Raw genomic sequence first — 13253 nt, 5'->3', positions numbered from 1 at the left:
TGTGGCAGTTGTTCTCATGATTCAGTGGGGACAATATTGCTTCGGTATTCCTCAAGGTTCTTTCTATTAGAGATCCCAAATCAGAGCCAGAGGATAGTTGTTGGTTTGAAGTACCATTTGTATTCCCTGTAAAATAGGCACCGAAATGGTGTATTTTGGAGTTGAAGATTGTTAGAATTAGTAATTCAGCTAGATAATTGAGCCAAATGGAAGACTGTCTTTAGCATTAAGTTGTTGTAGTGAAGTGGTTAATTTAAGTGTGATCTCTGGAACCATGTAGCTTGTGTTTGAGTGCTGCGTTTACTAACCCATGACCTAGAGTTTTTTACTTAACTCCTGTGCCTCAGTGTTTCCACTGAGATAATAGTATGTACATATCTCTTTGGTTTTTGGGAACATTAAAAATTAATATAAGAAAAGCACTTGTAACGGTGCCTGACACATAGTAAGCATCATTTGCTTATTATTCCATGAGCCTCTTATTCCATCCTTAGTTTAGACTGTTTTGGCCTATGATTAATTTGTATTCATTATATGGTTTAAACCTCTGGAGTTACTAAGAGAAGCATCTGTCAGACTGTCAACTACAAATAGATGGGAAATTTTTCATTCTTTATCAGAAGAGCAGAATTAGCTAGAAAAAACTCTGAGGTTAGACTTGAACTTATTCCTGAGTTAAATTCAGTGAACCATGATCCTGTTTACCCTTACCAGGTGACTAAAGGACAGTTAGGTTGGACTCTGCCATCTTAGACCATCTGCCTCAGCAGCTCTTTCTGAATTAGTATCTAAACCTGAGTCTGTTAGTGTTTTTTTTGTTTTTAGTGAAAGCACGAAAGAAAGAAATAGGAACAATCTACTATATATAGGCTCTAGTAGTTCTGTAGAGGTACCTTGAATTACGGATTTTGGCTTATAGATATTTCACTTAGCTCCCTGTGCTACATTTCACTATTTTTTAATTTTATGATATTCCCTTATAAAGTTGAACTGGTTAAATATTAACTAGCACTTATTTAATGCTTTCTTTAAGAAAAAATTCAGACATGTTTAGGAATTTTTTAATCTTTATCATTCCAGAAAGAGAGGGTGAGATCAAGTTCTTTCTATTTAATTTGCAGAGAAATTGAGAAAGTTTAGATTTATTTATGGATTTTATGCTTAGTAATTAAAGGGGTAAAGGTAAGGATGAGGTCTCGTAATTTTTAATTTATTTCTAGATCCTTAGATAGTTTTTTTGATTGTTTTGAAATTTTCACCTTATACCACATAAGGATGATAATAAAACTTTACAGTTTTAGCATGGCTGTAATTGATAGATGGGATAAGGATCATAAAAAAATTATAAAAAAATTAGAAAAATTATAAAAATTTTATAATGATGTTTTAAATCCCTTGAAACTACTTAATTTATTCCTATATAGGAGAGAGTATACTTATATATAAGAATTCATAGTAGGTTTTTGTTTTTCTGTTGAAGCTAAATAGTAGAGAAGATAACATTGAGGGCTTATTATGGGCCAGGTATAGTGCCAAGCCCTTTACATGTGTTAGCTGATTTAATTCTCATACAAAGTCTGAAATAGGTACCGTCGATCCTAATTTACACGCATAGTTAAGAAAGTTGTTGCTTGTCCATGGTCACAGGCCTACAGAAGCAGTACTGGGATTTGTACCAGTATCTTTGTGATTTCAGAGCCTGAGTTCTTAAGCACTGAGAGCATTTTTGTTTGTTTATATTCTTTTTCTCTATTTATTTGCAACCCAAATTTTTGCTTAATAGAGATTTTAGGTATTTGTTTACTGTTATCAGTCATTATGATAAAAGAAAATAAAGTCTGAGAACATTTAAGGATATTTCTAAAATATACTTAACACCAGTGAGCCTAGATGTTTCGGTAGATGAGTTTGGTTGCTTTTTGTTCTCTTGGTTAACTTTGGAAGGGAACTGTAAAATTTCCATTACCTCACCTCTTTCCATTTTGGGGGCCTTAGTTAATTAGTATTTTGCAAAGTACTTTAGAGGTTTTATTTATAAACTTGTAAAAACTCGATTTGAACATCACATATATTTGATTTTAGGACTGTTTTCCAATTTAACAATGTAAAAGTGTTGAGTTTTTTAAAAAATTACATACTTTGTTGATATTTTTCTTTTTTTTTTTCTTTTCCTTTTACCTCCCTCTTCAGAGGAGTCTACACTTAATCTTTGCATTGTTAATAGACAAAAAGCAAGGAAGTTTCTTTTTGTGGAGAAAGGAAATGGCTGTCAACTTGGTATTTTATCCATATTAGGTATAAACTAAATATAGACATATAATCTAGGAGTAAAGTCGCATCTATGAAGTTTCTTAAACAGAGCTAATGAGATCAGCCAAAATTTTGGATGTGGTGGGTTTTTCTTTTAATTAAAAAAAAGTGTATTTTCAACTTTAGCTCACTTAAAAGATTTTTAAACTGATTAGTAAGTACTATTGTCGGCCTTTCTTTGCTGTTAAAAAAAAATGCAACCAGTTACAAGGAATCTTTCTTTAAAGTGATCATGCTAAATTTTTGCTTTTTGTGTGTGAAGAAGTTATTTATGCCTGCTTTTGAGGTGAAGTTGAAAATATATTGGTTTATTTTTTGACCTTTCATTTTCATACTTCCATTTTTTTTTAGGTGGTTTTAACCTTAAATCTTTTTCACACATATTTTTACTGTAAAACTGGACTCGTACAAGAAATGTCTGCTTTACTTAATGTTTTCTTGATTTTTCAGTTTTTAACCATTAGGTCGGATCTCAGTGTGACTAAGAAGCAACAGGATTCTTCTTCTGTGACTGATCGACAGTTCTAGAGATTCTAGTAGAACAGGACCCGTCCTGATTGAGATAGGCTACACCCTAACTGAAGTAACCTCATCACAGGTCCTGCTTACATATGCTATTAGGATTAAAAGAGCTAATCCTTTTGAAGAAGGCAGTTGTGCTTATAGAATCAGTAAATTGAAATAAAAATACCTATGAGGTTGGAATCTTCCGTAATGCTGATGACAGTTTTGATGGTTTTAGAGCTGTTTCATTAACTGTAATTATTAATAACAGCAATAAAAATTTTTAAAGTAAAAAGAAAAAAGGGCCTACTTATAGTAGATTCACATCTACAGGAATGGATTAACTTTAAGAACGTGTTTTTCTGGGTTACATGCAGTTCCAGAAACCATCACACCTATTGTAAATGATGGACTATAATAGTTCAATTATAAAAATGTTCTTTCATGAATTGTAACAAATGTACCACACTAATGTAAGGTGTTAATAATAAGGTGGTATATGGGAACTCTATTTTATCCATGATTTTTCTGTAAACCTATAACTTCTAATTAAAAAAAAAAGGATTGCTTAGCCTGGAAACTTTCTGATAAAAACAGAAATAGCTCTCACCCACTAAATTTAAATTTAGGTGTCTGCTATAAGCACAGATAGGGGAAGTGGGGTATGTTTTGAACATTTAATTGTTTTCTTTTACGCCTAGGATCTTTTCTGAATTTAGGTTAAACTAGGGAAGTTTTATTTTTAAACTGCTCTTAGGAAAAGTGAGCTGGTATATTCTAACTTGCAGAAGAATTTCATCCACCCCCTAACTTATTTCAGTTGATAAACAAGGGAAGTCCTTGGCAGTTAGTGAATTTATCTTTGGTTAGAAGATATTGGAAGAATGAGACTTAGTAAAAAAGTGTGACACACAGTTTGTGGATATGACCAAAGTGAGAATAACCGGTTACAGAGGTTGAATGTTTCTTTTCAATAATACAAATTTGTTTTCTCTGTTCCTGAAATTAATTCATTTAAATGCCAGCTGTTCAATTTTCTAAGTACTTTTATCTGAAAATGTCTTTGCTTTCATAAAGATATTTTTTGCTGAATGTAGAATTCAGGGTTGATTTTTACTGTTGATTTTGGTATTTTTCTTTTAGCATGTTTGTTCCGTGTTTTCTATTCTCCATGGTTTCTGATGAGAATTCAGCTGTCATTCAAATTATTTTTCACTTATGCTGTGTTATTTTTTTCTAACTACTTTAAAATATTTTATTTTTCTTTGGTTTTTGCATTTTAATATATCTAGGGGTGGCTGTCTTTATATTCTACTAGTTTTAACCTGTGCATTTGTCTCTGGGGAAACTTTTGACTATTTCTTAAAATATTTTTCTTTCTTATTTTTCTCTCTTCTAATTAAATATGTTAGACCTTTTGATATTTTCCCACAGATCTGGGAAGCTTTTTTTTTAATCTTTTTTTTTCCTGTTGTTTAGATTGAATACTTTTGTGGATCTGTATTCAGTTTCACAGATCATCTTCTCTCTTTTCTGCATTTTATTGTTGAGCCTATTTAATGAATTTTTAAATTTCAGATAATGTATTTTTTTTGCTCTAGAATTTATATTTGCTTCTTTTTTTTGTTATCTCAACTGAGATGTCTTATTCTCATTCATGAGCATAATTTTCTCTATGCACTTTAGTATGGTTAGAATTTTGGCTTTAAAATCCTTGTCTGAAAATGGGATCATCTAGGTCATCTAAGGGTCTGTCTCTTTGATTTTATTTTCTCTTGAGAATATGTTGTGTATTCCTGTTTCTTCCTGTGTAGAATAATTTTGGATTGTATTATGGATATTGTGAATGACATGTTGTAGAAACTTTGAATTTTGTTATGTTTTTCTGAAGAGTATTGATTTTGTTTCTCTTTTTTTAAGTGGACAGTTAACTTTGCTTAACTGCATAATTTCATCTTCCCTGTAGTGAACGGGAATTCAGATTTCAGTTCTTTTAGCTGTCCTGCTAAAAGTGTATCCTGTGCATGCATCCTTCAGGGATCAGCCAAGAGATTTGGACAAGATTTTATACATAGATTTTAGGGCTCCCCTCTTCTGGCTCTCTTTTCTGTATGCTTCCTAATGCATTCCCCGGCAGCTATACTTTTATATATTAAAAGAGTTGTACTGAACTCCTTTTTTCTTCAAACTAGCAGAACTGAATTTTCTTTTGAAGTTTTTAGTTACTTTTAGAATGAAGCTAACAGATAAAAATTGGGGAAACTCGCCCAGTGCAATTTCTTTCAACTCCTGTCCATCATCTGTCTGCTTGTGTACACTGTCCAGTTCTTCTAGTTTTTGGTAGAAATTGTAACTGTTGTGTGTGTATGTGGGTGGGGGGGGAGGCACTTAATCTTATAGGAAATACTTGGCTGTACCAGATGTCCCAAACTGACTTTAAATAAACGTTTTCATTTTAGAAGAGTTAAATTTAAAGAAAAATATTTGTGCATCTAGATTGTGTGATGTGTTTTCTTTTTCTTCCTTTGTTGTGTTAGTTCTATTGATACAAGCTATTTCCTTTCATTTGCTATTGTAATCTGTTGTAGTTCAGTTATACAAATAAACAAATTTCAAATTGTTTGAAATAAGAATGAATAATTTCTGAGTGCTTGCATATTGAGTTGATGAGTCAGGTACATGATCTTTAGTGTATGGTCTTGGTAACAATGGTGTTGGCTGCTGAGAGGCTTTTTTTTTTTTATTAATTAAAGAAAAAAAAGAAATTAACACAACATTTAGAAATCATTCCATTCTACATATGCAATCAGTAATTCTTAACATCATCGCATAGATGAATGATCATCATTTCTTAGTACATTTGCATCGATTTAGGAAAAGAACTAGCAAAACAACAGAAAGAGATATAGAATGTTAATATAGAGAAAAAAATAAAAATAATAAAAGTAATAATAAAAAAAAGAAAAAGAAAAAAACAAAAGTCACAAACAAACAAAAAACTATAGCTCAGATGCAGCTTCATTCAGTGTTTTAACATAATTACATTACAATTAGGTATTATTGTGCTGTCCATTTTTGAGTTTTTATATCTAGTCCTGTTGCACAGTCTGTCTCCCTTCAGCTCCAATTACCCATTATCTTACCCTGTTTCTAACTCCTGCTGGTCTCTGTTACCAATGACATATTCCAAGTTTGTTCTCGAATGTCGGTTCACATCAGTGGGACCATACAGTATTTGTCCTTTAGTTTTTGGCTAGACTCACTCAGCATAATGTTCTCTAGGTCCATCCATGTTATTACATGCTTCATAAGTTTATTCTGTCTTAAAGCTGCATAATATTCCATCATATGTATATACCACAGTTTGTTTAGCCACTCGTCTGTTGATGGAGATTTTGGCTGTTTCCATCTCTTTGCAATTGTAAATAACGCTGCTATAAACATTGGTGTGCAAATGTCCGTTTGTGTCTTTGCCCTTAAGTCCTTTGAGTAGATACCTAGCAATGGTATTGCTGGGTCATATGGCAGTTCTATATTCAGTTTTTTGAGGAACCGCCAAACTGCTGAGAGGCTTTTTTTTTTTTTTTTTTTTTTTTATTAATTAAAAAAAGAATTAACAAAACAATTAGAAATCATTTCAATGTACATGTACAATCAGTAATTCTTAATAACATCACATAGTTGCATATTCATCATTTCTTAGTACATTTGCATCGATTTAGAAAAAGAAATAAAAAGACAACAGAATAAGAATTAAAACAATAATAGAAAGAAAAAAAAAACAAAAAAAACAAAAACAAAAAACCTATACCTCACATGCAGCTTCATTCAGTGTTTTAACATAATTGCATTACAATTGGGTAGTATTGTGCTGTCCATTTCTGAGTTTTTATATCCAGTCCCGTTATTTACAGTCTGTATCCCTTCATCTCCAATTATCCCTTCTCTTTTTTTTTTTTTTAATTAACAGAAAAAAAGAAATTAACCCAACATTTAGAGATCATACCATTCTACACATGCAATCATTAATTCTTAACATCATCACATAGATGCATGATCATCATTTCTTAGTACATTTGCATTGGTTTAGAAGAACTAGCAACATAACTGAAAAAGATATAGAATGTTAATATAGAGAAAAAAATAAAAGTAATAATAGTAAAATCAAAACAAAACAACACAAAACAAAACAAAAACCTATAGCTCAGATGCAGCTTCATTCAGTGTTTTAACATGATTACTTTACAATTAGGTATTATTGTGCTGTCCATTTTTGAGTTTTTGTATCTAGTCCTGTTGCACAGTCTGTATCCCTTCAGCTTCAATTACCCATTGTCTTACCCTGTTTCTAACTCCTGCTGAACTCTGTTACCAATGACATATTTCAAGTTTATTCTCGAATGTCCGTTCACATCAGTGGGACCATACAGTATTTGTCCTTTAGTTTTTGGCTGGATTCACTCAGCATAATATTCTCTAGGTCCATCCATGTTATTACATGGTTCATAAGTTTATCTTGTCTTAAAGCTGCATAATATTCCATCGTATGTATATACCACAGTTTGTTTAGCCACTCTTCTGTTGATGGAGATTTTGGCTGTTTCCATCTCTTTGCAATTGTAAATAATGCTGCTATAAACATTGGTGTGCAAATGTCCGTTTGTGTCTTTGCCCTTAAGTCCTTTGAGTAGATACCTAGCAATGGTATTGCTGGGTCGTATGGCAATTCTATATTCAGCTTTTTGAGGAACTGCCAAACTGCCTTCCACAGTGGTTGCACCCTTTGACATTCCCACCAACAGTGGATAAGTGTGCCTCTTTCTCCGCATCCTCTCCAGCACTTGTCATTTTCTGTTTTGTTGATAATGGCCATTCTGGTGGGTGTGAGATGATATCTCATTGTGGTTTTGATTTGCATTTCTCTAATGGCCAGGGACATTGAGCATCTCTTCATGTGCCTCTTGGCCATCCGTATTTCCTCTTCTGAGAGGTGTCTGTTCAAGTCTTTTTCCCATTTTGTAATTGGGTTGGCTGTCTTTTTGTTGTTGAGATGAACAATCTCTTTATAAATTCTGGATACTAGACCTTTATCTGATATATCATTTCCAAATATTGTCTCCCATTGTGAAGGCTGTCTTTCTACTTTCTTGATGAAGTTCTTTGATGCACAAAAGTGTTTAATTTTGAGGAGTTCCCATTTATTTATTTCCTTCTTCAGTGCTCTTGCTTTAGGTTTAAGGTCCATAAAACCGCCCTGAGAGGCTTTTTTATCTATATATTTTTATATATGTGCTGTTCAATATAGTAGTCATTAGCCACGTGTTACTGTTAGTGTTTGAAATGTGTCTAGGTTGAATTGGAATGTAGTATAAGTGTAAAATATACCAGATTATAAAGACTAATATGAAGAAAAAGTATAAAATTCCTTATTCACTTTTTATATTAACATGTAAAAGTGATAATTTTTAGATATATTAGGCTAAATAATATGTAATTACTTTAACTTTTGTTTTTACTTTTTTAGTGTCAGTGTTAGAAAATTTAAAATAGCATTTGTGGCTCACATTATATTAGTTGTAATTCACATGCATTGTCTTATTGAATAGCCATGTCCGTATACGTGAGATGATAGTTGTTCCATAAGAATCGTGAGACAGAACAGTTGAGATTGCAGCATCTCATTCTTACCTTAGGGTAAGTGGGTAATAGACTGGATCTCAGAGTTCAACCCCCAGTTCTGCTAGCCATCAGTTGTGTGATATATAAAAAATTACTTAGTATCTTCTTTATACCTCAGTTTCTCATCTTAAACATGAGGAAAGCAGTACCTTATATGGTTATTGTGAGGATTAATATGGGTAAAACACTTTCATGTAGTGCATAGCAAGTGCTAAATATATCGATAAATAAATATTAACTTAATTCCAGTCAGTTTTAGTGGCATTGATTTGTTGATAACTTACAAGGAGTAAAATCAAGAATGAGTCAAATAGTAACATGAATTATATTGTTGCTTATCTTGATTTTCTTTCTTGTCATTCAGTATTTTTAATTTTTAATTATATGGCTTATAACTTGTTCTGAACAGATAATAGACTTTGCTCCTCCTGTTTTAAGTGTTCGATGAATAAATATAAACATACCATCTGAACTCGTTTTCATTATGTTTCTGTTGTGCTTTGATGGAAAGTCTAGCATTGTATATCTGACATATTACTTTAAAAATGATTCTGGCTGACACAATCAGGTTTGATTTTAGTATAGATTAGAGCCTTAGAAGTTTACATGTGTAGCATGTATTTCAAATATAACAACAAAAGTAAACAAAAGAATCTTTCTCAATTGTAAATCTTGAAGTTAGTTCAGATAGTAGCATATACATACTTTGCATTTAGGGTTTTTTGGGCAATATGAAGAATTCAAAAGTGGTTCTGTATATTCACGCAATTAAGTATTTTGACAGGGATTCAGGGCAGGAATGAGATTGTTACGTAGACATTTAGAGCATTTTCTTTTATAATATTCTGAAGTCTAAGAAAAGAAAAGTAAAGTAAAATACCTTCATTCTAAAAAGGCAAATAATAGTTAATGCTACTCTCTCTCTCTTTGAGTCTGTCCTGAGGTATAAACAGTGTTAATTTTGGTTTATAGTCTTTCACATATTAGAAATATTTTTTTCATTTTTTTATTCAACATAACAACATACAAACACATTCTTACCATATGATCATTCCATTCTTGATATATAATCAATAACTCACAATATCATCACAGTTGTATATTCATCATCATGATCATTTCTTAGAACATTTGCATCAATTCAGAAAAAGAAAGAAAAAGAAAACAGAAGAAAATTCATACATACCATACCCCTTACCCCTCCCTTTCACTAATTGCTAGGATTTTAATCTACTAATTTATTTTAACATTCGTTCCGCCTATTATTTATTTATTTTTAATCCATATGTTTTACTCGTCTGTTGATAAGGTAGATAAAAGCATTAGACACAAGGTTTTCACAATCACACAGTCACATTGCAAAAGCTATATCATTATACAGTCATCTTCAAGAACCATGGCTACTGGAACACAGTTCTACAGTTTCAGGCAGTTCCATCCAGCCTCTCCATTACACCTTAACTAAAAAGGTGATATCTATATAATGCGTAAGAATAACCTCCAAGATAACCTCTCGACTCTGTTTGGAATCTCTCAGCCATTGACACTTTATCTTGTCTCATTTTGCTCTTCTCCCTTTTGGTCGAGAAGGTTTTCTCAACCCCTTGATGCTGAGTCCCATCTCATTCTAGGATTTCTGTTCCACGTTGCCAGAAAGGTCCACCCCCCTGGGAGTCATGTCCCACTTAGAAAGGAGAGGGGCAGTGAGTTTGGCTTGTTGTGTTGGCTGAGAGAGAGAGGCTATATCGAGCAACAAAAGAGGTTCTCTGAGGGTGACTCTTAGGCCTAATTTTGAGTAGGCTTAGCCTATCCTTTGCGGGGATAAGTTTCATAGGAACAAACCGTCAGGTTGAGGGCTCCGCCTATTGCTTTGGTCGTCCCCACTGCTTGTGAGAATATCAAGAAATCTCTACTTGGGGAAGTTGAGTTTTCCCCCTTTCTGTGAGAAATATTTTAAGATGTAAGTTCTAAGGTTAGAGCTCCTTAATTGTTAGCTTTTAAAGGTACTTCCTATTCTATCCTCCAGCAAAGTATAGTCCTGTCCCATCCTCATCTGGAGGCTATCTTCTACCCTGCGCAAACCAGAAACCTGAGTTATTTAGTTTATTTTTTTCCCATCACTTCCCGCATCCAAATCATTCACAAGTCTTTAGGATTGTACTCCTGCAATTCAGTTTAATCCATCCATTTCTTTCCATCTCCATTGTCTCTACCCTAATCCAAGTTACAATTTGCTGAAACTATTGCCGCAGATCTCCATTCTTCATCAGTGCCATCCCTAAAACGTATTCAAGTGTTACTGCTCGGCATGTGTTAAGTGCTTGGTAAAAAATTATGTGCCAAACAGATAACATATTTCTGACTTCATAATTTTCATGGGGGTTGGTGTTAGCAGGAATGGTAGAGAATGGGATAATGGGGTACTATTGAAGGGCTTTGATAAGGTCATGAGTGCAAAATCCAGTTTCCTTTTTAAGAAGATAAGTAACACTTGAATAGGCTGGAGGGATGGCATTGATGAAGAATGGAAACTGGATCTGTTGCAGTAGTCCCAGCAAATTATGACTATGAGTATTATCTAATACTTATAATGACTTTATGAAGTGGTATTTATTCCTCATTATACATATAAGGAAACAGGCCCAGAGAGGTTAAGTGACTTAACCAAGATCACACTGTTGGTTAAGTAGAAGAACCAGTACATCAAACTAGGCAGTCTGCTTCCAGAGGCCTTGTTAACTATTGTGCTGTGGTTTCTTTGTACTGTAGGTGATTGGTAAGTAATTGTTAAGTGAATGAATAAATTCTTCCCTCTGTGAGCATAAAATTCAAACTCCATATTTTTGATCTCAAAAGTTGTTCCTGGTCTGGCCTCTGCCTCCAGCTACTACTACTTTCTCTCCCACTTAAACAATCCAGTTACACAGGCTCTTTGCGTGGCTGTCTCCTTTTTATTCTTTAGATCTGAGAGATCCTCCAAGACCACCATATCTAAAGTAGTTGCTTCTTATCCTTTCAGTACGTTATTTTCCTTTAGGCACTTATTACAGTTTATAATTTTTAACTTTATTTATTTAGTGTCTGTTCCACAAAACTTGTGTTTCATGAGAGTCAGGTGTTATCTATCTTATTCACAGCTGTTTATCCAGTGCCAACTACGGTGCCAGGAAGGTCCTCAGTAAATATGTGTTAGATTTGAGCAAAATATTGGAGTTCCAGGTGAGGAGGTATTCTGTAAGATGTTTTATGAGAGAGGAAAGAGAGCATCTAGCTTGAATTTCAGTGGCAGATACTACCCAGACAACTGGAATCCAAGAGCAAAGTCTAATTTAGGGGAAGCACAATTAACTGCAAACAAATTAGAGCCCTGAAATATCTTCTATTTCTCCTCTAACTTATATGTGGTTTTCTTTGTTCACTCTTTACTGTATTTAAATACTTATATCCTTTTAGAGATAAATGGCAATATTGATTTAGAGGCTTATGGCTACAAATAGCAGAAAACCCCATCTCAAATTAGCTTTAACCACTAAGGAAACTTAACTAACAACAAAAAGGAGTAGTAGGAGGACTGTTCCATGTGTAGTAGTTAGAAACTGGTTCCACTTCATGATTTTCTTGGCTCTATCCTCTTCCTGTGTTAGTTCCAGCCACAGACTAATATCAAATTGACATTTCTGGTCAACCAAGGTGGCAGAGTGATACTCCAGGGTGTCATTCCCCCATGGAATCTTTTTTTTTCATGGGCAGGCACCAGGAATTGAACCCAGGTCTCCAGCATGGCAGGTGAGAACTCTGCCTGCTGAGCCACCGTGGCCCACCCCGCATAGAATCTTTGAACCAAGTGGCAGAGCCATCCTCTTCAAAACTCTGGAAAAACAGTTGAAGGGCTGTGGTGACTTGGCAAGTGCTGAATCAAGCAAATGGAGCTTTAAAAATGGTAGAAGCTTGTGATACCTTTGCTAGCTCTCCCCCACCCCCAGCACAGTATGGAGCCTATCTACACCCCCATTGTGGGTTACTTGCCCTGTTCTGGAGGAAGTAGAGTAACCCTTTATTATGAGCATACTGGGGTGCCTCTATGTTGATGCCAGTCTTTCAGGTGGTAGTCTGAAAGATTGAACCAGGTGCTTCGTCTGGTTCACTCTCCCAGCACTTGCCCTGCAAGCAGAAGCAGCTTACCGACAGTTCAACTCAGTGTACAAAACAAAACAAAAAAGCAACCACACGCACAGAAAGAACTATTAAGTCAAAGCAGTCCATGGCAAAGGATTACCGTTTTAAGACATTCAGTAGAGCACCCAGGAGGAGGGAACATTCAATTCCTGTTGTTCAGGGGGAGAATTTTTAAGGTCACCACTGAGCTCAAGCCCAGGACAAGACTCAGGCTGAGAAAGATGGAGAGGACCCTGTACTTTGCTTTCATCTTGGGCTGATCTTCTTGATAGGAGGGCTAAACTCTGAAGGAGAACATCAGACAATGCAGGATCAGTTTGCAAAGACTTTGAAAAGTGTTCTTTGTTTTGTTTTTACATTGGTTTCTTTGTTTTTATTAGCTCCTGGTACTCAGGAGGTCTCTGACCTTATCACTAGCTGAATGTAAATCTAAGGAACAGACAGCTCAGGGATTAAATCCCAGAATTAACTCATTGTTAATATTAAGCTGTAAAGTGTCCAGCAAAACATGGTGGGAAAAAGACAAACCAAGAAAAAGCAAATGATAGCCCAACCAAAGGAACAAGATAAAAATTCAGAAACCA

The 13253-nt window shown here is 34.3% G+C and overlaps 1 protein-coding gene across 3 annotated transcripts in view; it reads left to right on the top strand.

Annotated features, from left to right (window-relative positions):
- Positions 1 to 13253, top strand: part of CLIC4 (chloride intracellular channel 4) — a 103247-nt gene that overhangs the window by 21932 nt on the left and 68062 nt on the right. The window lies entirely within an intron of this gene.

The sequence above is a fragment of the Tamandua tetradactyla genome, chromosome 2, assembly GCF_023851605.1.
Source record: "Tamandua tetradactyla isolate mTamTet1 chromosome 2, mTamTet1.pri, whole genome shotgun sequence".
Classification (NCBI taxonomy): Eukaryota; Metazoa; Chordata; class Mammalia; order Pilosa; family Myrmecophagidae; genus Tamandua; species Tamandua tetradactyla.
Note: the sequence above shows the minus strand (reverse complement) of the source record. Positions and strands in the feature narration are given on the sequence as shown.